The 27,047-nt window shown below is 36.0% G+C and overlaps 1 protein-coding gene across 1 annotated transcript in view; it reads right to left on the bottom strand.

The window, feature by feature from the left end:
• Positions 1–17,158: 17,158 nt before the first annotated feature.
• Positions 17,159–27,047, bottom strand: part of MYLK4 (myosin light chain kinase family member 4) — a 52,535-nt gene continuing 42,646 nt past the window's right edge. Inside the window, 1 exon segment of the mRNA XM_025168016.2 lies at positions 17,159–25,863. The gene's annotated coding sequence lies outside the window, so the exon portion shown is untranslated.

Genomic DNA, 27,047 nt, shown 5'->3' with positions numbered 1-27,047 from the left:
GCAAGCAATCATTACAAGGCCTTGGAAGGATTTTCACCCCAAAAGCACAGTGCATGATTGAAAACACTTCACTTTTCAGGTATGTTTTACACAGACACTGTTGTTTCATTTCAGATTGGATATTGACACTAGTAAAGGTTTTGAAAATGTAAAGAAATTGCCTTGCAGTATATTCCAGAAACTTTGGATTACAACTCCCACAATTCTTGTCATTGAGTGTTTTGGCTCAAGTTGATAAAAACTGAAATCTCAGCTTCTACCAGATCCTATGTCTGATATGTTGAATTCTTGGGTTATCTAAGATAGTTTTAAGATAGTTATAAGCTCTTCAGAGTGTCAAACAAAGGTCTTTTATATCTAGTCATGGATTGATTCTTTTAATTAACAAAACTGACAATTAACCCTGAGGTTTTATCCACACACAGTGTTATGTTCTACTATGAAGGTGGGAGTCTGTCCTACCTAAGTATGGATGGAATGAAAATCTCACTCTTATGAAAATATTTCATAGAGGCAGAAGAATGGGGAAGTTAAAAACCAAACAGCTTTTTTTAAAAACTTTTTTGTTGTCTTTTTTTCTTTTTTCTAGTATACATAAGCAAAAATAAGTAATAATAGAGTAGAGACCTTAATATTAAGTATTAGGCTTAAGATAGAAATCTTTACCACATGACAAATAACTTAATGTATTTTGCAGTATTTTATCAATGCCACACTCAGCTTTAAATGTAAAATTTAAGTAACCTTACACATATCAATATTAACATTTTAGAAATCATAGTTAACATTGATATAAACTTTCTTTTTTTCTTAATCTTTAAAGCTTTAAATTATCTAAATCATCAGTGTTAATAATCTCCAGTCAACACTGTATAAACACCACTGTACCTACAGTAAATAATACAACGTGCTACTTGAGTTTTATAATAATACAATAAAGCAATATTAAAAAATGAAAGTATTCCCAATCTTATCAACTATCCTTTAAAATAATATCCATGAAGGTCCATAAATAGTCATAACAGCTCAATCCTATTTTAAGTGAATATTAAATAGATTTGGAATGGTTAAGAGACAAAAAAGTTGGTGCTTTCAAAGTGCGCTCTAAATTTTTTTTAAAAAAATCAATGCTATTCAGGCATATAAAAGACAAAGTTCTCTTTGTGAATCCATCTTACATTTAAAAAATAGATGAAGGGCTCACCTCGAGGGCATATGAGAAGGTCTTCCATGGAATTGATTGGTCAGTATTAATTTCCCTCTCTAGAAGTTACCACTCCCTGCAATAATACATTTTTGTTTGTGTAAAGCCTTCTTTGGCCTTATCCACACTGCCTGGTTCACCAGAATAGGCTGGAATTAGTTTTTGGAAGGTAAAAATGGAAGACCTTGCCCTCTACTAAACCCCCAATTCACTGTCAAAGTGACCTGCAGGTGTATTTTTCTGTTCCACGTCCAAACTACACTTTTCTATAAAAGTTAGAGATTCCTGACCATTTCAAATAGAGTACTTCAGTTTGCTGCAGGCTAACTCCAGCAATTCATTGGCTACTTTGTAGAAGCAGGAATGCCCCCTTAACTGAATCAGTTGTTAGCATGGTCTCTAATATCTCTTAAAGCTTCTTTACCAGAATACTGTTATAGAAAAATAATTTATGTGCTCTTTAGGAGTTGCACATACATTCAGACACAACAAGCAGATTTAAAATAAAAATTTAATACCACTTTGTTGGTCTCTAAAGTCTTCAGAGGTTACTTTACCAGGGAACCTGTAATAGCACAGTAGTTCTAATACTTGCCTTGTAAATAGAAAGTTGCTGATTGAAAACCTCCACATTAAAAAAAAAAAAAGTTGTTATTCTTTCCCTGAGCCAGCTGCTTTTCCTAGGCTCTTTTTAATATAAGTTCAGCAGTGCACAGTTTCATCATTGGAAAAATGCTGTGCTATTACAGGATGTATATGCATTTTGATGCTTTAACTTTGTTTATATATTGTACTATATGTATATACATTCCATTTAAGTGTCTGTGTGTATATATATTCATATATTATTATTATCAGCTGAAGCAATCCACTGCAGGATGCAGGCCTCTTTATTGAAGGTTATGGACCAAAATCTATATCCTAATCCAATGGGGGGTTGGTAGACAGATGTTGTTTTTGACTTCCCAGTCTAAGGTTGAGAGAGAGAGAGAGTTACTAGCCCAAAGTCACCCAACTGCCTTCAGTGCTTAAGGAAGGACTAGAACCTGAGTCTTCCCTTTCCTTAAGCACCTTAATTCCTACACCACACTGGCTCTCATATAACACACATACATTTAGAAGTCTGTATGATCAGGAAGACTTGTTTATAGGAAGAAGAGCTATTGGCCACTGCTTTCCTGGAACAGAAAAGTGGTAGAGAACAGCAGCTGGAGGACTGTCCAATGGGAGGATACGATAGCCTGCTCTCCAGACTCCTTGCAAGCTGTTGCCAAGGTGTTTTAGTCCGGACAGGATTTTCTTAAGCAGTTTAGAATCAAGCCAGTGTAAAACCCAATAAAACATTCAAGTAATAAAAGAACAAAATAACACAACAACACAACACAAGCAGAAAACTACAACAATAAAAATACATTCCATTAAAGCAATGCGCACTGAAGGTCCACTCATGATATCTTAGAATTATGGAACTGGAAGGATACTGATTGGGTTATCTTGGAATAGTTCTAATGCTACAATAATTATAAAGCTGGATGGTACATAAATTCTTATAAATAAATAAACTTTATTTATTAGTTATTTGAAATTAAATAAAATTCACTTCATGGGTTTTAGACAAAACTTTTTCTAAAAAGATTCTACTTATCTTTTAAATTGTCCCCTCCCCCCTCCCCCCCAAATAAGGCTATTTGTGCAGATGAGTTTATACTAATCTAACTGAATATTTGCTTCAATTATCAACTATTTGAATTAACAATAATTTAATTTTACCTCCCTGTTGCCATTTCCTAATAGACATCCTATATATTTATTTTTCTAAGCATTCATGAACTCCCTTCCTTTTTTCCTTTTTGCTATTGGTACTTTAACTCAAAGTGTCATACAATCATTCTGCACAAATTTAATTTTTCATTTATAATTCTTCATTGTTTTCCCAACCCGTGTTTCATTATTTTTTTAACCACACTGAACTCTGTTAACAGAACATCAGCTTTCTGACTGGTAATACTAGGAACTCTTGATTTTGAAGTACTCCATGAAAGAACTGAATCAGAAGAAACAAGTTTTAATTATTTTTATGTAGCTTTTGAATGTGATGGGTTAGTCCATGTAATAGGATCCATTAGCATTAAATGAAAAAGCAACTTAGATTCTTCAGAGGAGAATTGGAATAATATAGAAGCCACATTTTAAGACAGGGATAGGCAGCTTTTGGTAGCTAAGGCCTATGCTCTTTTTTCTTTTCTTTTCTTTTCTTTTCTTTTCTTTTCTTTTCTTTTCTTTTCTCTTTTCTTTTCTTTTCATTGTATATTTCCAAGGGAACTGACTAGAAATGTAACATATCCAAAAAGGTGGAAATACCATGTTCCCCATTTTTCTTAATGGAAAAACTTTTAAAGCCATAGGAAAAAATGTTTTTCTCCATTTTAATAGAAATGTTTGGGGTAACTATAATATATGCAGTATTTAATTTTTAACAGTGTTTAAAGAGTTTTAAATGTTTTGGTGCTTTATATAATGCATTATATAAAATTTGCTTTGCATATGAAAGTATTTTGCTTTATATAATAGAAAAGTATAGTTTATTCAGACCAGTGATGTCCATGGAGAATATGGGTGGGATGGGGTCAAAATGGGCAAGTTGGAGATCAAAGCTCGTCCCTTTGTATGTATGTGTGATGCATGTATAAAAGGGGCAATTTTAAGACTGCCACCTTGCCTGTTTTGACTCTACCCCCATGGATGTTGCTAATTAAGACAATTATTATAAATACATTGACAGGGTTTTAAAAAACTGTTTTTTCAAATGGAGCCATAAACTGCTGAACACTCTGGAATATAGCATCTCTTCATTTTTGCCTGGTTAAGAAAAACAACAGGCTAAAACTTAAATCTGAAGTCACTATCAGCAGTGCAGCAAAATAAAATTCTAGATTTTACCTCTAATGGATCAAAGTAGAGGGAAAAATGAACGGGAGAAACCACGGCTCAGAACGCACATTTTCTGAATTAGAAATACTATTGCTATCGGCAGCTTCTGATTCTGATTCTTTACTTGCTATCATTTGATTATGTTTATGGGCCTTGAAAACTGAAGTTTTACCTATAATAAAACAAGCTTTTCCTCTCTTTCTCATATTTATTTCTTGATTGGTTGTGTTTCCAAACATAGTCCTATTTATTTCACCATAACCGTTTTATGCGCCATTTAACATGAACAAATATCAGGAAATAATCCTCTTTTTTGTAGAGAATAAACACAGTAAAAAAGGCTTCAGGTAGAAAAAGGACCATCATTACCCCCACCCCAGCATTATCCTCCTTAATACAGGCTTCATGATGATGCCATGTGAGTGAATAGGGCCGAGGTTTTTGGTGTGTGCCTCCACTATGCAGGTTATAATCCTTGCAACAGATCAGGGGCTACAACACGCTCCATCTCACCTTATAGCGTATGTTTGGCAAAAATCTGTTTATACTGCTCCTAAGCTTCTAAAATTAACAAGATCAATTTACTTTCACACATACTGAAAGTAAGTCCCCTGGTTCAGTGGAATGTAGTTTGGAGTAGCTTCTGCAAAGGTTTACTACTGTCTAGTAAATGAACCTGAAACATAGACTATGCAATTAATTGCTAGGGAGTAGGAGGAAGGAAAAAGGGAAATGTATATCTTTATATGAGTTTTGACTGCTGGCAACCACCTGGACAAGTCCCTATAGATTTTTTGCCAACATTTTTGGAAGCTGTTTGCCATTGCAGTCTTCTTAGGGATAAAAAAAAACGACTGGCCCAGAGCCACCCAGCTGGCTTCTTGCCTAAGGCTGGACTAGAGTTCACAGTTTCCTGTTTTCTAGTCTGATACCTTAACCACTACACCGAAGTGAGACGGATATGAATCCATAATATAATCTTTATGCATTTTAGTAGTGGTTTTAAGTAATAGTAAAAACAAGTTACACCTAAATAACTATAACAAATGATAATTAACTAAATCTATAATCTAGTGCAGTGATTGTTTTCATTTAACACAAATGTTGTGATCTCCAGATACTTAGAAGAAAGTCAAGTCACTTACTATCTAGTAAGGATGTGCAGTACTTCAGCATCATTCCGCAAAGATGCTTGGACCTCATGGGGCGGGGGAACGTAATACCTGTGTGCAGCATTTTAAAGCAGTCATGGTTTTTCCTTGCTCACATACAAACTACAGAATATTCCTGCATGCTCCAAAGCATCTTTTCTAAGTTATTTCTGAAATCCTGCACAGGCTTGGGAGGATCTAGAAAATGTTTATAAATGTAGCATATCAAGCTATTCTACGTGAATGTGCTGTCTTTATTTCTATATGCAGTAGTTTATTATACAAAAATGTTTATTATTATTGTTCTTATTGTTATATTATTATTCTATATTTCCATGAGAAACTGAAAGTGGAGGGCTCTCTCCATTAATTCTTACAAAATCGATATTGTTTGTTACATTGGACTAGGTGGAAAATAGGTGATGTACTTGTTTTACTTCTTTTTTTTGTTGTTGTTTAATGAACCTCCAAAATGCCCCAAAAGCTGGGGGAAAATGTTTGGCTCTATCAACGTCATAGTCATATGGTTTTCATCAGCACTTTTTGTTGTTTACCTGTAGTTCCCAACCACAAAAAAGATTCTCCATTCTTCTCTATCCTAATACAAGGCATATTCTCACATTCCTGTCCATACCCTGTCAGTCAGAAGGATATGGAATAGCTGGCAAAATACTGTTTAGCAGAATCAGATCTTAGCAACAGTGTAAATTCAGCCATTTGGTTTGAAACTGTAACTGTGTCAAACTTGACAAAGACATACATTTTCATATATCATGTTTTTTTACTGATTATTTAGCTTGATCTCTTTTATCATTTTGACCCAACATTGTCAATTATTGAAATATACAGGATCCACTTACATCAGCTTTTCTAAACTTGGCAGTCTCTAGAGCTGATGGATTTCAATTCTCATAATTTGAAACCAGCACTCTACTGGGAATTGTGAGTTATACTATTTCTAATGATTTACCAAAAGCCACTCAAAAAGCTGGTGAACCACTTCAAAGCTTTGGATGATTCTGACGTTCTTCTTGTGGAAATTCAATGGTTTTTGTTATTGCAAATTAATTTGTTCTCTTCCTATAATCAGTATTATACTATATAGTAACAGAAGCAGTGTACATCTCCACGTGCTTTTGTGCAATGCCTATACTATGAAATATAAAATTATTATATTATATGATACAATACAATATATTAGATGTTACTTAATCTAGTTTTGAGAAAAGAATCCAGTCTTCTGGAACTTCAGAACAAACTTCAAAACATATAAAAAATATATTCCCAAAGCTGGCTTTTCAAAATTATTGAGAAACCTTCAAGTGCATTTCACTGAATAAAGTATAGCAAAACTGACCCCTACTGGCTGACTGCACAATTTTTTAAAAATCTCCCTAACAAGTATTTAAGGCTAGATGGAAGATATGGGAGCAAACGATTTTTGTACAGGTAGTCCCTGGGTTAAGCACACCTGGTTTAAGGATGACCCATAGTTAAGAACAGAGCCTACTGTAGAAAAATTTGAGCTAAATACAAAATGGTTCAAGTTAAATACACAGTGGTTCAAGTTTATTACACAATACTACTTATACAATATTATATAATAATACTGTTCTGGCTTACATAGAAATTCGATTTAAGGATAGACCTTGGGAACGGAACCAGTTCTTAAACTGGGGACTGCCTATATTCAAAAAAGTTTTCAGGGGAGCTGAAAATAACACAGAGGGTTGTCTCTTTATGTCCATTTGCTGTTTTTCATTGCCATGATTAGCTGCAGCTTTAACAATAGCTCTCCTTAGAAATAGGTCTTCTTTATCCTGATAACAATGACATTGTTATGTCATCCATCACCAGGAAGAACAGTGATTTTTAAATATAAAGGAGCACCAAAGGAAAAGCTGCATGTTGAGATCATTCTAAAGCATGATTATTTTGACTGTCATTGCAGTGGGCCTTTAGGTACCTTGCCTGATGAGCTTGAAAAATTAAGCAGTCAGACCTAATTAATATTTAGATGGGAGAATACCAGGAAATTTCAGGACTGTGAGCTATATTGCAAACCGTCACGAAAGCAGGCAATAACAATCCACATTTGTACTGTTGACCAAGAAAACAGTATGGACTTTTCCACGTGGTCCCCGGGATTTAGGCTTGATTTCAGGGAGATTTTACCTTTCTAGTGGGCTGGAGGTGGGGACTTCAAAGTCACTTGCTAAATATGGATGGGAGTGCATGCTTCTGCTCCTCAGTACTGTCACCTTTTGGGATGGATCCCTATAATCTCCACAAAGAAAAAAAACAGGAGAATGTGTATCTTTTACCCATTTTACTTAATCTGTTAACATTATATTCAGTGAAATATAAGAAGAAAATGATGAATTCTTACTTATTATTTTCTATAAACATTCTAAACCCAATTTCTTGGCTTTAAGCTAAATTAGTTCCACAAAGAAATTTGGCTTAAATTATTTGAATATTGGATTGCAGACAAATCATTTTCTTCTTCCTCTAGTTCTCTGGAGATTTAGAGACATGAAGTTCAGAAATGCTGCTACATTCTCCTAATTCACAATTCTCCATTGACTGCCGTTCTGAATTATCTGACCTTGTTTTTGAAGAAGAATCTATGCATGATAAAATCTCTGTTGTTCGAGTTTATGCAAATTCTGTACACACTACCAGATTGATTGCTTGAATGAAGCCATGCTGTGCATTTCTCTACCTGTCCCCATTATGCACAGCATGGCTCATAGGTCCCTGTTTTACAGCCTCCATAACTCTGTGAAAATTCAGTACATTTCCTGCCCAACTTTATCTAGAAGCAAAGCAAAAACAGTGGGCAAGCCATCAGATAGGATTAACACATCTTCAGGTATGTTTCTCAGTTTCTGCAAAATACTGTCTCTTGAATTACTACACTAAGTTCCCCATCTAGCTATTTAATATTTCATTTCTCATGAAGACTGATGTTAAGATGGTTTATATAGTGGTGTATTTTGCTTCCAAATGCCACTGCGTAATTATTAGTCTTTACAGTTCTGAGGATGTGCATAAAAGTATGTGAATGTTGCCTGGATAAGAGAATTCTTGCCATTTTCACTCTGCGTATTCTTGAATTGCTTTATTATTGATCCAAGTCCAAGTTTAATTTACAAAACACATATTTCAGTAATTAGATTTCAAAATGGGAGCTGGGGAAGTCAGTGTAAATCCATCAAATGTCTCCTTTTCTAATAGAGATATCTGGCAGGCCGGTTGTCCTGTTCTTCAGTGGAGACAGGAAAAGTAACCATTGCTCCAACATAACTGTTTCACACCCATACATTTGACAGGATCAGCACTAGAATAGTAGGTGATCAATGGTGACTTGTGTACTACTGTGTTGTGGAAGGTAGTTCCTATAAATGTATGTATAGGTTTTTAATAAATGGTGATTAAACTAAAATAGAGTTTAAGCTGGGAATAAAATCATGACTGTTTGATGCCTTGTGTTCTCAGTAAAGCAAAGAAGATAAGAGATGTATATAGACTAGTTAAAAATGCTGCCAAGATTATTCATATGTCTCTGAACTGACACTACCATTGGTCCTACTATATCCTACATGAATTCTCACAGGTTTAATGTTCTCTTTCTCTCTAAACCGTGGAGAGGCATGGGAAAACAACCCATGCAACTTCTTTCTAACCCAATTTCCTAGAAAAATGATGTGACCAATTAAAATAATTGTATTTCAGCAATGTGGTCATTTTTCACTTTTGACTGCTATCCACAAAACCCACAATATTGATGACCAGACAGTTGTTTGTTAAAAATAGTCTGAGAAAAGGAAAAATGACATTGGTATAAAAAGTCATGGCTTCTTACAATGCAGTGTACTATTACTCTAAAAGTTTGTTCAGGAAGCCAGGTTTTATAAGCAATGTTAACCAATTTTAATGAGTTTTACAGGAAAACTGCAGTATATAAGAACTTATTTAAGTATCTTACCATAAAGTACTGCTGGTCATGTGGTTCCAACCCTAACAAACAGATTTGGGAGGGTTCTCTTCCAGCCCTAGAGATTAAACCTAGAACTTTCTACAGGTAAAGAATGTACATTTAAACTACAGTCCTGCCTACACCTATATGCTTCATGGTAGTATTTAAGACTGTGATGTAACATGGTGAAAGGAAGGAAGAAGTAAGCTCAAATCTTCAATCTGCTATCAAGCTCACTGGATTGATTTAGGCTAGGTGACCTCAGCCAGTCACATCTCAATTTATTGTAGTTCATAGGATTTTTGTGAGTATAAGATGAGGCAGAGAAGATAAATATGCTATTCTGAATATCTTGGAAGTTAAGTGGACTATAAATATAACCTAAATGTTATCAGATCTATTCCCTTAAATGAGCCATTGCTGCAGCAAATATGGATGATAATTTGCAGAGAGACTTACTCAGTGATTGCTTCCAATTTGGGATTTCCTTTAGTTCTTTACTCAAATAACTCAAGTTTATGTGTCTGTTGACAGTGGATTCTGAGCTCACCTCAACTGTGCAAGAGCATGAGGGGTGCAGGGGGAGGTATCAGTGATTTCCCATGCTACCTGTAACCTCTCTTGACCTCCCCAAAACTACTCCAAAGGGATTGTTTGGGAGGGCTTTTGAAGGTAAAAGGATCTCCAAAGGGAAAGAGTAGAATAGCTCCTTCCATGAGGAGTGTAAACCATCTGGTACTTGAGACTTATCAGTCTAACTCAGTGTTTCTCAACCTTGGCAAATTTAATATATGGGGACTTCAACTCCCAGAATTCCCCAGCAAGCCATGCAAATGGGTGGGGAAGTCAGCCATGCAAATGGGTGGGGGTACTGGCTGGGGAATTCTGGGAGTTAATAAGTCTGCACATATTAAACTTGCCAAAGTTGAGAAACACTGGTCTAACTATACATTTTCAATTCTCCTTCATGCAGTGGATTTGTGGTTAGCTTATTACTTTTCACTATAAGTCCCAGGTCTGCATCAAATGAAATAAATATTTTACCAGTGAAGCCAGCATAAGTTCTAGTGCTCTCTGAGATGGTAAATTGATAAAATACCAACAAGCAAAGTTTAGATATGATTAACCTGATCCTGAAGCCAAATCTTGTAATATTTGGAGGAAATGTGGTTGAAATAAATGAGATATTAAAATGTTATGTGGATTGAGTTGTATTTGCCCATAATTTCTCTGTGCATTTATTATATTAATATCTAGTAATATTTGTAGGACAGATCCTTTTCTGCCAAGTCCATCCTGACCATGTTCTCAAATAAACATATTGCTAAATGAGTACAACAGAAGCACCATTCAGAAAGGTGGGATTGTCACATCCAAAGAAACTGTGAAAAACAGTGAGTCACTGAATAAACTCCAATAAACTTCTTTCTTCTCTAATTAGTTCCATCACTTTTGGCAAGATTAATTCTTAATTGAAGTCAAAGCCAAAACTCTCACTGGCCTGATCAGAAGCCCAGTGAGCCTTTCATTAGATTTTAGTGTATTCAGGGGACAACCTCAAATGGTGGCTGTTAGATGGAACTCTTTGTACCCTGTTTTGGACTAGACCACTGATTATATTTGTCACCAAGGTGATGCCAAAATAGTCTCTTGATGAAAAGTAGTTTCTCCCCCTGACTTACAGTATACTGTAAAATTCAGACACTATAATATCAGAGCTAAGCCAGGGCTGTCTGGGTGGATTCTGATCTAGACCTGAAGGGTGTGTAATGCCAAATTTCCTGTCAGTGGTTGAGCAGGCATGTGTTGTAAGCAGAAGATATTACTATGTTGACAAGTCAACACAGACAACCAGCTTTCTAGTACTTACATCAGGTCTGGCAAATACATCAGACCAGCAGACAGTCTCAAGGGACCTTATTGCATATCTATCTCTCCTGAGCTTGAAAGAGAATTCTGAGGCCTGAATCTACACTGTCCATAATAGCTCATTTATCTGGGGCTCCACCTCAGATCTTTGAGTGTGGTTCCTTACACTCTACTCCATGGGGTCAGGAATATGAAGAGCCTGACATCCTAAGAGCCTGAGATAGCATGCCATTTTTGAAACCAAAGGCTTTATGTTGCATTCAGAAAGATACAAAATTGGCACCCAAGTACTCCAATTTATCCAGTTCTTAGCCAAGGAAAGTTGATTCTGTTCTGACAGGGTTTTGGCCATCTGTCAAACATCTTTGGTTTCTGCTAATCATAGATGGGGGGAAACCCTGGATAGTACCCAAGCACCTTCCCTCTCCTCTCCCCACTGAGTACCTTTTTTTAAAAAAAAATCTTCTCTTGGATTAGTATTCTTCTACATCACAGATATTATCAGGTAATGGGGTAGAAGATCAAGGCGGTAGAAAATAGGGACCAATTGCTGAGACTGCATCATTATGCAGAGAACTAAGTTATCTTTTGAGATATGTGCATTCAATGAGGGCATTAGCATAAAAGGGATCTGCCTCTTCCTGCTCCAATGTCCCCGCTAATCTTTGGACCATGAAGTTAGCTAAAGTTGGCTCAGCTCCTTGCTACTCTTCAGAATGGGATGTAGCTGCAGAGAGAGCCATGATCCAAATATATTAGGTAGACTGAGGATTTGAAGAGAAGTTAATGCATGAAAGAAGTACCCCTTTTCAAAAATATGAAGACTAAGGTTCTTAGTTCTTAACTCAGCAGCAAATTCTGTGTGATTTAAGCAACATGAATGGAGAATCTGTGCAAACTGAATAATAGATTATAATTGTCATATTCATTGATAGAATCATGAAGAACCCTCTTATCATCTCCTTAGGTCAGCAGGGCAACATTCATGTCAAAATTCTTTATGCTGGAGATGGGAATATTTTCTTCATAATTCATTTTCACAAATCCAAAGATTTTTATTATTATTTATTAAAGAATTAAAGAATAGAATAACTTTATTGTCATTCCACTATACACTATACACCAAGTGCATAATAAAATGAAATTCCATTGCGGTTGGCTCACAGTTACTATCAAACACTAAAATACAATCGAGATACTCTAGTTACTATAAAATATACATTCTATACACATTTGACATTAAACATTCAAACATCTAATAGTGTGAAGGAATGGTTGGATGAAGGCCGCGCTCAAGGAGATAAGCATTCCCTTAGCCCTCAACAGGAGCGTGGGAAGTTTAAGAAGTTGAGACTGGCACCATCTCACGGTGTTGTGGCCTGCTGGCTTGGGAAGTTAGATTCAGTTTGGAGAGATTCTGTCTTGAGGTGGAAGCCAATAAACGCAACAGAACTGTATCTGCGCTGTCTCGGGGAGTTTTTGGGCTGAACCTGACAAATAGCCTGGGGAACAAAGCTATTTCCCAATCTGGCTGTTTTACATCCGATACAGTGGAAGCTCTTCCCAGAGGGTAACAAAGAAAACAGGCCATGATGAGGATGGGAGGCATCACTGATGATCATTCGAGCTCTAGACAAACAGCATACATATGCTAGGTCTTGGATGAGAGGCAGAGAGATCCCAATTATCTTCTCAATTATTTTTTACCTTGTCTAGAATCTGTGTACCTCTAAAGTGTATCTTTGCTGGATTAGAATATCTTGATGAGTCCCATTTGATATAAATAGAGTGTTTCTAAAATATTCATTGCTTATAGGATAACTGTGTAATTGGGAAATCTCTATGGTCATTCCAAAGCATGTTATTAAAACAATCCAGAAACTTTCTTTGGAAACTTAGGAGATTTGAAAGTGAAAAATATTAAAGTTCATGTTTATTGAGCAAATGAACTGGGTTGAATAAATTTAGAAAATAAAAAATAATTGGGAAATAATGAAAATTAAACAGTTCTCCAAAATGTTTAAGGTACTACAAAAAGAAATTTAAAGGAAGTGTATTGGGCACATGTGTTTTGAAATAACTGGAAGATGAGAAAAGTTTTGTTATCATTGCAAATGACCTTCTAGAATTCTTTTTGCTGCAGTTAACCAACATGGAAATAAATACAATTAAAGAATACATTTCAACTGTTTGCATCAAGTTCTCTGAATGGAATATTTAATAGGCAGTGATTTTATTACTGTTGAAATTCTACATAGTAAACAGGAATCCCTGTATTCACTTCCCTGTTCATTTATATCAACTGCACTGTGCAAATACTGAAGAACTGGAATTTAGCTATTATAGCGCCTGTCTACAAAAAGGTAGTTGACATTTGCCAAGCACTTATATAATGAACTGCCTGATGGGGTCAATTCAAAGCCTAGTTGGGTTCCAGAGCTGAGTTCTCCATTTTCTATCATACCCTCATACTGCAACATCTGGCTGAAAAATATTCCCTTGAGCTAGGTTCTGCATGATGCATCACATTTATTGATTTCGAGTCTGCATTTGATCTTACCTCCAGAAAAAACCTCTAGAAAAAACTTATAAAAGCTACAGGTGATAGACAGTTGCCTCTAATAATCTACAAGTCCTTAAGAACTCCAGCATAAGGGTTTGCAAGCAAGGCCACTGTGCTAAATAGATTCCATCTCCAAAAGGAGTAAGGAAGTGTTTTGGCTCCCCTGCTGTTCAGTCTGTGCATCAATTATCTTCTGGCTGAAATAATTTAGAGTGTCATCCCCCAAAGTTAGCCAATAAGCACATTGCAATCTTGCTGTATGCAGATGATGTAGTGCTTCTATCACAAACATCAGTTGGATTAAAATGAGCTCTGAGTCCTAAGCCAATTATTGTTCTGACCAAGCATGTGAGATCAGTTACAACATCAATTAAAACTAAGATCCAGCTAAATGGGCAGGAAATGGAGCAAGGCAACATTTTTAAATACTTGGGTATAGTATTCAAAGCTCAACTAAACACAGGACAAATTAAAATTATGTATTTCAAAATGCATAAAACTCAGTGGCAGCAACACAATCCTTTTACATTGTAAAGGAAGACAGTATATTCCAGCAGGGATACAGTTATATTTGGCTAAGACACATGAGTAACTTTTGTTTGGAATTCAGTGGGGACCATATTGCTTCTTTGTTCCTCTGGAAAGGGTTCAGTCTAAATTCTTAAGGACTACATTTCAAGTGGTCCCCTGTATGTAACATGGTACTAAGGATGGAGGAAGGTCTGACTAAGATAGAAATGGGCACATTGATCTGTATTATTGCCTGTTGGCTAAAGTTACTGGTTTTCTCAGAAGATCTAGTTCTTTGTGGTGGATAATTTGGGTTGCTGATGGGCTATGATCAAACACTTACTGCACTCAAGAATTGTGCTAGAGACTTACCGGGAACGCATTACCAAGCAGTCAAATACTTTTTTTTTCAGTCAGACAAGATATTTAAACCAAATAACTGTCTCCAAACAGCTCTAACTCATTAGTCAGTTAGTTGGTCAGTCAATCTTTATTTCAGTCAGTGACCAGCAGAATACAGAGGCAGTCAATCAAACAACAAATAATTTTAAAAAAGGAATACCAATAGAGGCGAATATGTGTAGCTCAGGGTTGAACTGTGGAGTCCTTGGGGTTCTCTGTTTGAGATGTTTCACTACCCGGCTAGGTAACATCTTCAGTGCTAAAATGGGATGCTCTCTGTTTATATGCTGTGGCCTGCCTTGTCAGTGCTGGTGGGGGTGGCGGTTTTGTTTTGCTCCTCTGGTAGTTCCTTGATTAGCATATGTTTGCTGCTTAATTGTGTGCCTGGTGGTAACCTTTGCTTATCTGGGTGATGATTGCTGGTGAGGTGATCTTCTGGTCTTTTGTCTCTTTTGAATGGTATGTAGATGCTGTTTATCTCTATGCGTCTGTTAATTGCTGCTTTGTCTGAATACCAGGCTTCCAAGAATTCTTTTGCATATTTGGATTTAGCTTGGTCTAAAATGCTGACAGTTTCCCAGTTAAAACTATGGTTGAGTCTGTCCATGTGTTGTGAGATTAAGGAATTTTCATCATGTCTTCTGACTGCTAGTTGGTGCTTGTGGATGCGCTCTCTAGTCTTCTGCCTGTCTGTCCCACGTAGTGTTTGTCACAGTCCTTACACTGTATGTTGTAGATGACTCCTGCTTTTTCTTCTTAGGCTACTGGATCTTTTGGTTTACTTAGGGTAATTTGGAGTGATTTGGTTGGTTTATGTGCTACAGAGATGCCATGTGATTTTAATAGTCTGTTGGTTGTTTCTGAGATGTTTCTGATGTATGGCAGTGTGATCTTTTCATTGGTTGTGTTGTAGTAGGTTGAGCGGTCAGGCACTTTTTGATAAAGTTGCATGGATATCCATTTTGTTGGAAGAAGTTGTATAGGTGGCCTTTTTCCTTTTTCTGCTGTTCTGGGTTGCTGCAATGTGTTTGTGCTCGCTTGAATGTTCTTACACAGCTCCTCTTGTGGGAGGTTGGGTTGTTACTTTGGTAATCGAGTATTTGATTGGTGTGGGTTGTCTTCCAATAAACTTGGGTTTCTAATTTCCTGTTGTTTCCTCTGCTGATGAGGATATCCAGGAAGAATAGCGTGTTGTTGTTTTCTTCCTCTCTGGTGAATTTTATTCCTTTGAAGAACCCCAAGGACTCCACAAAAGGAATACCTCAGAGAACATCATCTCAGGTGACATCCTAAATATGAATAATGATCTTCCAACAGAATAATATTAATACTAAAACTGTAATCCTAAAGCTAAAACTATTGACTCTAACCCAAAGCTAAAAATTGGAGTCTGGGGAAACATTATATTCTATTAGTGGTACTAAAACTCTAAATTTAATGTTGCTGCATATAGTCAAGGGGGAAGTCTGAATCCCCTTGAGAATATGTATATGGCAGTAGAGCCCTTTTTTGTTCATCTAGTGGTGTGTTTGTTCCAGTCAGCAAGTAACAACAGTCGAGGGATGCCAAATCTCACACTAACGTTAGTATTAATTTTAATGTGCTCCCAACAGCTGTTCTTGAGGGCAAATATGAACTAAGATTATGCTCTTGTGGAGAAGAACCCGCTGAAACCATAGCTCATGTCCTGTTACATTGTACCTTCTATGAGGATACAAGGACCCACTTTATAACTCCATATTTGTCAAGTACCCAGACAATTCTGATTTATTTTATGTATAGTTACTCTTATCACACCAGTACAATTCCATTTCCTGGAATGTGCCTAAATTTTATTACACTGTTTGTAAGGCTCAACGTGTTTTGATTGCCTTGATGATCTAGTTACAATTTTACAATGATCTAGTTACAATTTGTTTTTTATTTTATCTGAAACAAATTGTGCAATTATTTTGTTAACTTGTAGAATTCTGGCCAATAACTGTAATTAAGACTACTATTACTATTTAGGAAAGTAGCCTGGCAATTAATATGCCTCATCCCATGAAACACTCCTGGATTCTTTGATCTCTGTAGGGCAGGTTCCCTTTTCAACCTGTGCCTCCCAGACAAATAAAGCTGATATGAAAATGGAAATAGCAATGACAGGGCTGATGAAGCTATGTCTGGAGACAGAAAAGTTAGGAGGAGGGAAAAGAAGGAAAGACTATTGCCAATTATGGTGGTGGTGGTGGTAGATCCCCAAAGAATTTTTTAGCTCCACATTGTGGTTCTGTTTTCTAGCAGTTCTGTCATTGTGCCTTGTGGGTAGAATGATGTAACACATTATAATTAAACTGGAACAAATTCATATGTAACAACAAACCACACTTAAAGACAACTTTTGACGTTCAGTAACACTTGATTTTCACATCTGTTGGTAGTTGGTCTGTAATGATTTTGTATCAACTGCTTACAATACGTTATACTGAAAAATTACTAAACAATCAATAGGTGTAAGTAACCTAAAGATGATGATTACATATTCAAAATCAGAAGGGTGAAAATTGGAACACAAAGGCACATCAATCCAAAAGTTGTGAGTAATCCAAGTAATAATTTATTCCAGATTATAATGTGTGTTCACAATTGCTATGTCTTCAAACTTAATAATACAAGAAGGCATGTTAATTTATAAACACAATATTCATTTCAAAATGCACTTATTACACAATCACCTGCACATTTGTATAGATCTAAGTCTACTGAAAGCATTAGCTACTTTTAAGAAAAAATATTATGGAACACGAAAAACATATTATGGGATGTAGTTATGGTGCTTATGACCTCTCTATATAAACTTGAAAAGCATATTTACAAACCATCTTATCTTGATGCATATTTCATCTAGTATTATAAATAGGTAGTTAACTGTTGAACTATAAGCCTTCATGGAAGGTGAAATTGTCCACTATAAAGCCAGAGTTTTCAAAGTAGGAAGGTGACCTCCTTAAAATGTCAGAATTGGCAGAGAGGGGCCCAATTAACTTCTCCCCAGATAACCCCCTTTTTTTTCCTTTTCAAGGCAATTTAGATAGCTCTTTGATCTTCCACACCACTAGAACTGATGGTCACATTCTAAGATAACTGAAAACATGCTCTTTTTTATGTGAGCTTTTGATTTCCCTATTCTTGGCTTATCTATGTGTATCCCATTGTATGTACTAAGTCTATATAATCTCAATTTGTAACTCGCGCTTGATTTCTGCATTGCAAATATGATCATTCCAGGATTGTATTTTTATTACACTTGGGGAGGCATAAGCACTGGAGGTAAATATATAATAGTGCTGTCTTTGAAAGACTCTGATCAAAATATTCCTACTGTAGATTCATGCAGTTTTAAGCGTGAATTCATGCATGTACACTAAATCAAATCCCAAGTATATGTAACTATGAATGAAAATGAAGCGCAAAGATGCAGCATCCTTCCTTTCTGAAGAACACATCAAAAGGCATTACAACTCCTTCTTGTGAACCAATGACAGTGTTGGTTTCTTGCTCTTAATTTTCCGTTGTTTACCAACATTATCTCTGTACAGTATCTGGTAAAAGCACTTTCAGGATAAAGATGTACAGGTAAATATGCTATTAAGGAAAAATGGGCATCTGGTCTGTAGCCCATTCTATTGGCTGCAGCCATTTTTCTGATCAGGTTTGCCTTTTGTCTTTTGATTCCAAATTGATAAAGGCAGAGGGAAAATGAAAAGGAGAGACTAAAGGAAAGCAACATTAAAATATATGTTTAGCTATTATAAAAACAGAACCAAATATTAAACTTATAAAATATTATTTTAAAATGCCTGTTCAAAATGCCACAAAACCTACTGCTTTTATTGAGATACACCATCCTTCTAGATACTGTGTGTGTTTTTCGCTGACCATTCAGCCAATAACTAAACCTAAAAGTCTATCAAGTCTTATGATGTTCTACATGAAACAGTTCCCACCAGGAACTACAATCCATGTTAATACTTTGTAAACCATGGAGAAAGATTGTGCTAGATCCCATAGATCTTATTATGAATGCTTTTTAAAATCAGTTTATACAAGTGGTGCTTACTTCAGAAGTTCTGGGGCTAATTATACTCACACCTATTTGGATGTCATCTATCTTGTTCTGTAAAACCTTCCTGAGTGTGTTGAATATCTCTAGTTATTGAGTTCAGTATCTCTACTTACTTATCAATCAAGAAGACACCCTGAATACTTCTGTTATATCTCTTTACTTGTTTTAAGAATCAAGTGAGCTCCTAAGAGCTCAGTCTGTCATACCCTAATATAAGAACAATCATGTCATAAGACTGAAGCAGTAACATGGACAAGAGAAAACACCTGAACTAAGGAAGCAGAAAGTTGTTATTATCACCATTTAGAGCAGTTTATATTTATGCAGACTGTATTGGTGTCACTGCAAATAGAATAATTTTTCTCAGACTATACTGTGGAGGATCCTGTGGAGGATTCTTGACACATTTTCCTTCAAATTTATTAGCAGAAACATCTACTAGGTACTGTTCCCTACTTCTGAAAATAATAGCTGCAGTCATGTCAACCCACCCGTGAAAATATACAGCGAACTGCAATAACTGCAGCTTTTAAAGTGCCTGTCAAACCCAATCTGCTCTCAGTCATGTTAATTCACATTTTCCAAAATATCTGAGCAAAATATCCCCAAACAGAGCAAATAAACAAGCACACATAGGATAATAGCCTCTGGAGGGGAGAGAAGATATTTTTTAAATGCTGGAATAACTGTAAGAGAACAAACTATGGTTATACCATTTACAAAAGAAACAATTTTAAAACATGCTGCTCAAAGTTTATAAATGTGGAATAATATATATATGACGTCTGTTAAAGTAGCGGTTGGCATTACGTATTATTCAACAAGCTCTTAAATGTTAGCACTCAAAGTTTTCCTTGAAATAGAATACCCTTATTCAAAGTAATGTTTTGAAACCACAACTATTGTAAGCATTATGTACATATGACATTTCCTTTCAACACAAACTGCATTGTATTTAGTGACAAACATGTACTTAGTTGCGCCCAACTGTTACACTTTCTGTGAGAACCAGCCGGTCTCATCAACCAATTGTGGGAATTCAGTGAATTGCTGTTAGGATTATGACATGCTTTAGGGGAATTGTCAAAGCCAAATGTACTTTATTTATAGACACAAGCATCCCATTGATCTTGCCTAGGATCTTTTAAAAGAATCACTTTTATAGGTCTGTAACAGTTGCATCTCGCTTGAAAAAAATGAGGTTCTGCATTTCATTTGAATTGGATAGCAAATGGCAATCTAACATTCAGCTTTCAGCTTAAGAAGGCCTTTATAGTCCAGGATGATGAGAATTGCACTGTACATCTTCATCGGTTTTTAGTTCAGTCCACTACCTTCAAAACAGGCAGTTGTTTTCTGCCTCTTTTGAAGGAAATAAGAATTAATTTTTCTAGTGACTTTATTTTTCATAATGAACCTTCAATGCATTTACAGCAACTTGAGGTCTGTTACTGCCATCTTCTTTCTTCCTTTTCTTATGATCACACAGTTATGTAATACACAATCATCTGACTGCTGTGTGTTCAGATAGTCATTATAAAAGGAAGAAGAAAAGAGCAGTGACAGCTTTTGCACTCTTGCAAGGAAGCAAGTTGTTTTTGATGAAGAAGGAATAAGACAAGGAGGACAGAAATAAAGGAGATTGGCATGAGCCCAATTATTATTTTCTTTGTTTTTTTCAATTATCATTAGATCATGCAACATTCATCTAAAGAAAAAGGATTTCATTTTGCTGCAACTGCGTGAAGGAGCTTCTTTTGAAGAAAAAAGTCACAGGAAAGGCACAATGTTTTCTTCCTTTTCTCTGAATTTGAAATGGTATTCAGTCCCTACACTTACTTTACTTGCTACTCTTCAGCATCTTCTCCCTTCCCTTGTGAACTAGGTAACTTTAAAGCAGAAGGGGTATTATGCACTAGCTGGTGGCTGTATGTGTGCTCTGAGTGTTACCTTTATTTATTCATTACATTAAGCTATAAAGTGGGTATTGACTTAGCATGTTAACCATAATGTGTTACCTTACAGGTAGTCCTCATTCAGTGATCACAATTGGGACTGGCAACTCAGTCGTTAAGCAAAGCAGTCACTAAGGGAAGCTGCAACTGTGCTGATTAGCTTACTTCAGCTTTCCTTTGCTTTATAGACCTGCAAAGGTCATAAATGTGAGGCTTGGTTGCAAAGTTACTTTTTCATTGCCATCGTAACTGCAAATGGTTGCTAAACGAGGCAGTTGCTAAATGAGGACTACCTGTACTTCTGAGTAGACATAATGGGTTTAAAGGACTGTAATATCAGATGCATATATCCATGGTCAGTTCACACTTAACACCAAGCCGTAGCAGAGTTGCTTTTAATTGGTTTACAATTATATTGTATGTGAACCATTCTGAGTAGTTCAGAATACCATTTTCCAATGCACATAAAAAGAGGGTGAAGGCTTTGATTGCATGGTTGAATACCATGTTGACTTTTTTGACTCCTTTCCTGTGGACACTCATGGACTTAATCTGGTGCATAGGGATAATTAAGAACACTGAGTAAAGATACTGATATGTTTATAGTAGAAATAGGGACTATAATAATATATATCTTATATTATTTAATTGTTTAAATTACCCCCCCCCCCCATCTTTTAACAAGTTCACGCCCATTTGTTAACTGCCGAGGTAAGGATTGGGTTTGATTTTCAGGGTCTCTTGGCAGATATGCCCTCAACTCACATCATACCTTATCTTCTGGTGCAATATGTGATACAATAACTGTCAGAATTCTCATCAATGGGCATGCTGGCTGTGGAGTTCTGGGATTTGAAGTCCACACACCTGGAAATTGCCAAGGTTGGAAAATATTTATCATGTGACCTTATTCTGGAACTTCCAAGAATTTGTAGAAAGGGACCTATAATTATATTCATAGATTGCCTGAGCAAGTATTGTGACATACTTATCAGCGATTTTAAAGATGGATCTACAAATCTGTACTACTTCTCCATAATACAACCTATACCTTATTTTATGACTGAACCAGGATATACTGAACTTATTAATAACATATTTTTGATTAACCATTATGGAAACCAACCCGGAGTTCAATCTGTCAGCTAGTGGAAAGCTTCCGTAGATGACATCAACTTATTTTGCTATTAGTCACTATTTCATGATAAGAACAAAATACTATATTTTCCAGTGACAGAATAGTGAAAAATTTGAAGAGCAAAATATATTGCTATTGCAGAAGCTTGCTTTCTGAAGCAACAGAAAACGTATTTAAGTTTAAGAACTCTTAGTATAACTATGATTATTTCATCAAATGAATAGGAATCCCCAAAATCTACTGCAATATTTTATATATATCAACACTTCATCAGAGTGGGTACAAGAAAAAAAAAGAAAGTAATGGAAAAAAAGAAAAGAAAAAAGTTACAAAGAAGTAGCTTCCAATTTTCTTCACAGCAGTTATAAGTACAGCTATAAGTTTTCCTCTTATTCTATGGTTACAACATACCTCTCTTCTTTCTATAATCTATTCTGTCTAATCATCAGAAACATAAATCATACGTTTATTTAACAAACAACTTAGACAAGGGCACAACTTTAGTAACAGTTTGGGATACAAGCAAAGCTTTTATTAGAGGCTATTTTATTCAACATAATATTGAATTGAAAAAAAAAAGCACAAGAGAAAATACAGGCTATTTTGCAGGAGATTAAGAGAAAAGAGGAAGAATTAAAGAAATTGCCAGCATATTTCTTTTGGGGCTGATGGATAAACAATTGGACTCATGGATCTTTGTTTTGTATATAACTGCAGTGAGACTTTTATGCTCAATGGTTGAAAGACTCGATACTATCTACAATGGAAGAATGGATGGTAAAGTTGATGGAGCTGGCTGAGATGGTGAAATTGACAGCTTTGATTAGAGAAAAGACATTGACTGATCTTACTGCTAACTGGAAGCCCCTTTTGGACTTTTTGTGGGAAACAGAAAAAAATGAAATTATGATATATGGATTTGATGATTAGTAAAATTAATAGATTATAGAAAAAATGGATGTTAAGTTGTAATCCTAGAGTAAGAGTTTAATGTATGTTTTACTTATATCTGCTGTAAAAGAAGTTGGAAGTCATTCTTCTTTCTTTCTTCTCTCTATCTTTCTGCACTTCTGTTCTCCTTTCTCTTTATTCTTTATTTTATTCTATTCTTTTTCTGGATTATTAGTTCTTGTTAGTTTTTATCTTTTATGTTTTTAAAATTTAATAAAGTTATTACAAAAAAAAAAGAATTATAGGCTGATATCATTATTGAATAATGACTACAAGTTGTTCACAACTATTTTAGCTCATAGACTGAAAATAATTTTGCAAGGATTTATTCATGAGGATCAATGTGGGTTTTTACCTAAAAGACAGTTAAAGGACAATGCTAGAAATGTGTTGGACATTTTGGAATATTTGGAGCAACATAATGAAAAACAAGCTGCATTGATCTTAGATGCAGAAAGGGCTTTTGACAATTTGAGCTGGGCTTTCTTGTTTAAGGTTCTGGAAGATATGAATTTTGGAGAGAGCTTCATAAAATGGATAAGATTAATTTACACTTCACAGAAAGCACAAATAATTGTTAATGGAGATCTAACAAAACCCTGTGAGATAGAAAAAGGAACAAGACAGGGATGCCCACTGTCTCCTCTCTTGTTTATTTTGGTTCTTGAAATACTGAATAGAGATATAAGACAAGATGAGAGAATTGTGGGAGTAAAGATTCAAAAAGAAACATATAAGTTTAGGGCTTCTGCAGATGACTTGGTGTTAGTTTTGGAAGATCCTTTAAAGAGAATTGAAATATTAATGGGCAAATTAAAAGAATTTGTTGCATTAGCATGTTTCAAGATTAATAAATAGAAGATGAAGATGCTAACAAAAGATATGAAGATCAAGCAGAATTGATGAATAAAATGGGCTTAACGATTGAAAAGAAGGTAAAATATTTGAGTATCATTATGACAAATATGAATTGTATGTTATTTCAAAATAATGTTAAGACATGAAATGAACTTAAAAATTAAAGTGGCTTATCTTGGGAGCTAATCTGTAAATGCCTAGAAATCTGTTATGGATCCAGGATTATCTAGTAAGCTGCAAAGGTATCATGTTTTCCACTTATATATGAGGAATAGTTTCATTTATGAAGAATCTGGTCCTATCTATACCATTCTTGTTTCAGTCCTTGTTCCATCTCATGAAAACAAGAAATTGAAATTTGAAGATCTGGATCAATCAGTTTTCCATGTTTAAAGAGATTGGGGTAATATTCCTCTATATATTTATTTTGGAAGAAGATTAAATTCATTTAATTTTTAATATTTATTAAAATTGAAAATTACATGAGCTAATCTATATTATGAACAGGGAAGCCCCCAATACTGGTACAAAAGTTTATACTGAACTCTCATTATCATCCTCCTAGTTTAAGATAAATCAGACTTCAATATTACAGGGAGTGTTGCCGGACCATGGAGGTCACTTGTCAAACTCACAACAATCTAAATCTAATCTGTAACTGACAAAGCTGATCGCTTTCAGATTCAGGGAAAGTCTGTGCTAGCAATAATTGTGTCCCCCTAGGCCAGAGCAGCGTTTTCTGATTTCTTGGCAAGACCATATATAAATCTAATTCCACAGAGCTCACCTTTCTACTGCCAAAGGACTTATGGGGTTGGATAAAGAAAGAGTCAGCCTCAAGGAAATAAAAGTTTTTTTCCCCCAAGGAACTCCCATTAGAATTTTTCTTGCTGCTTTGTAGAAGAGATGTTATTCTCTCACAACTTACCCAAATTACCAAATGCATATTTTAATTCCTTAGCCAGTATATATTTGGAGGGTGCTATCTTAAACTAAAAGCAAAATAATAATGCAGCTAACATAAATTCCCACTCGCTGATCATTGATCCTGCAGTATTTGTTTATAGCCAAACCTACTTGTAGATGTGTGTGTGTGCGCGCGCATCTATATCAGAGAATTTTCTGTCTTATTTCAGCCATCCTTACAACTAAGCTATCCAGTAGATCAGTTTTAGCTGTTGTAATATTGAGATGATGGGCTGAGCAGAGGCATCCAGTACAAGCTAGAAGACATCATATGTAGCATGATGTCATTTCACAAAGGATACAAATAATGACATCAGCATCACTTGCATGATGATGTCATGATGCATATGACATCTCTAGTTCCCTTGGCCCACCCCTGCTCTCCTTTGCAGGCACCCACAGAGCTAAAGCCGAGAGACCGCTTGTTGCCTAAGATCACCTGGGGAATTTCTGGCTATTCACAGCTCCCACTTGTAAACTCTCAACCCTACGCTGCGCCAGCTTTCAGAAACTAAGAGACTCCATATGTTTGTATTTTAGGCAATCTTAAATAGAAACATTCAAAGGATATGAAAAAGATTCACAGGCTAGCAAATTCAAACAAAATGAAAGAAAAACCCGCATTCAAAACCCATCCTTGCCAAGTGCAACTTTTCTAGTTACCCACTTTAAATGATATTCGAGTATTATGGAAGGCATGCATAGCAGGCATGGAAAAGGCATTCCAGGGGAACACCCTATCATGTTGTTCATGCATGACAGCAGCAGAGTCATTCTGTGTTTACAGGGAAAAGAGAGACTACCTTAGCTTAACAATTACATATCACCCATAATTTTACCCCATTTTTTCTAACAGCATGTTTTTCAATGCAGTAGTTTTGAAAGCAGCCATCATAAAATCAAGGTCAACCTCTATTGCTGGGCTGAGCTGAGTAAGAATCTGATCATCTCAACATACGTTCAACAGCTGACTCTGGAAACATCAGAAATATCATGCTGAATGTAAGCAAAGATACCAGTCTTAAACACAAATCAGTACCATCTTCAAATGGCACCCTTTCCTGGAAATACCAGCTGCCACTGAAGACTGAAAGAAAGCAGGGGAGGAGAGTAGCTCAGCACTGCTGGGATTTAATCCTGCAGCTCAAGTGGTTGTTGGTCCAGTTAGTAAAAACCTCAAGTCATCTTGGGGAGGAGGAGAGGAAGGCGAAGCCTCAGAATGACTCATTTGTGTTTCCAAGTATCACATAAGCAGTGATTACACAGCAGCTTCTCCTGCAAAAGAAACAGAAAACCCCCCAGGTTAAATCCACAATATATTTCAAAAGCATCACGGCTGCATCAAGAGGTTATACTGAATCATAGTTTAGTGTCAATACATACAGGGTGTCTGCAGGGTGTGGTCAAAAAAGGCAAGATGTCAGCCACAATGGTACATATGGAACATGTATGTTTAGCTATGATCACTGTTAGACCAGCCCAAGGTATTTTGTAGACCAGGGTAAGACAGTGCTCTGATATTTTGGCCATTCCATACACAGAGCTGATTATCTCAGAAGTGACCATCCTTCTACCATACCTGAGAGCAGCAGGCTAGTTTAGGATTTAGCACAAATATTGTACACATAATCCTGCCTTCCAGGATCTTATCTTGTGGTCTGCTTCATGGCTGGAGACCTCTGCTTTGATGCTGGCAGAATTCTGCCTTCTGTTGATACAGACAAACACCATAATTACCATTATTTGGAACTGGGGAGTGTTGGGAATGAAATAGTGGAGATCTAGTGGAACATGTTATGTGTCATCTGTGAGGCTTCTCAGTTCTGGAAGAGAGACCAGACAAAATCTAAACCATAAGAAATGAAAATATCTTTCATGAAAATTTTCAGAATTATTTTTTTCCTATGCCTTCAAGTCAGTGTTGACTCCTGGCAACTGCCTGGACAAGTCTCTGTAGTTTTCTTGGCAAGATTTTCAAAGTGGTTTGCCATTGCCTTCTTCCTAGGGTTGAGAGAGAGTGACTGGCCCAATGTCACCCAGGTGGCTTTGTGGCAAAGGCAGGACTAGAATTCACCATCTCCCGGTTTCTAGCCTGATGCCTTAACCACTACACTAAACTGGCTCTATAATAATCCACCTAGGATGGGATTGTATCATCGTAGAAAGCAAGCAGAGGTTACTTTTTGTATGAAATCCTCTCTGCACATTACAAATTAACTTAAGAGTAAGGCAAACTAAATGCTGTCTTCCTGACTGGAAGTTTTTATTTTCTCTTTTTAATAAAAGAATATAAATTCCAACTGTGACTGCCACAGTCCAGGAAAAGCTGCTCGATCACCATTTAAAAAGGAACACTATTTGAATCACAGTTTGAAAGATAATTTCAGGGGTTTCCTTTTTCATATTTTTGCACATTACCCATTTTACCAAGCAAAGAAATACCCCAAAGTGAAATGTTG

The sequence above is a fragment of the Python bivittatus genome, unplaced genomic scaffold, assembly GCF_059951505.1.
Source record: "Python bivittatus isolate LINGU-HERP-01145 unplaced genomic scaffold, Pbiv_v1 ctg000840_np1212, whole genome shotgun sequence".
In the NCBI taxonomy this organism is placed as follows: domain Eukaryota; kingdom Metazoa; phylum Chordata; class Lepidosauria; order Squamata; family Pythonidae; genus Python; species Python bivittatus.
The sequence above is the reverse complement of the archived record's forward strand: the minus strand, read 5'-3'. Positions and strand labels throughout refer to the sequence as shown.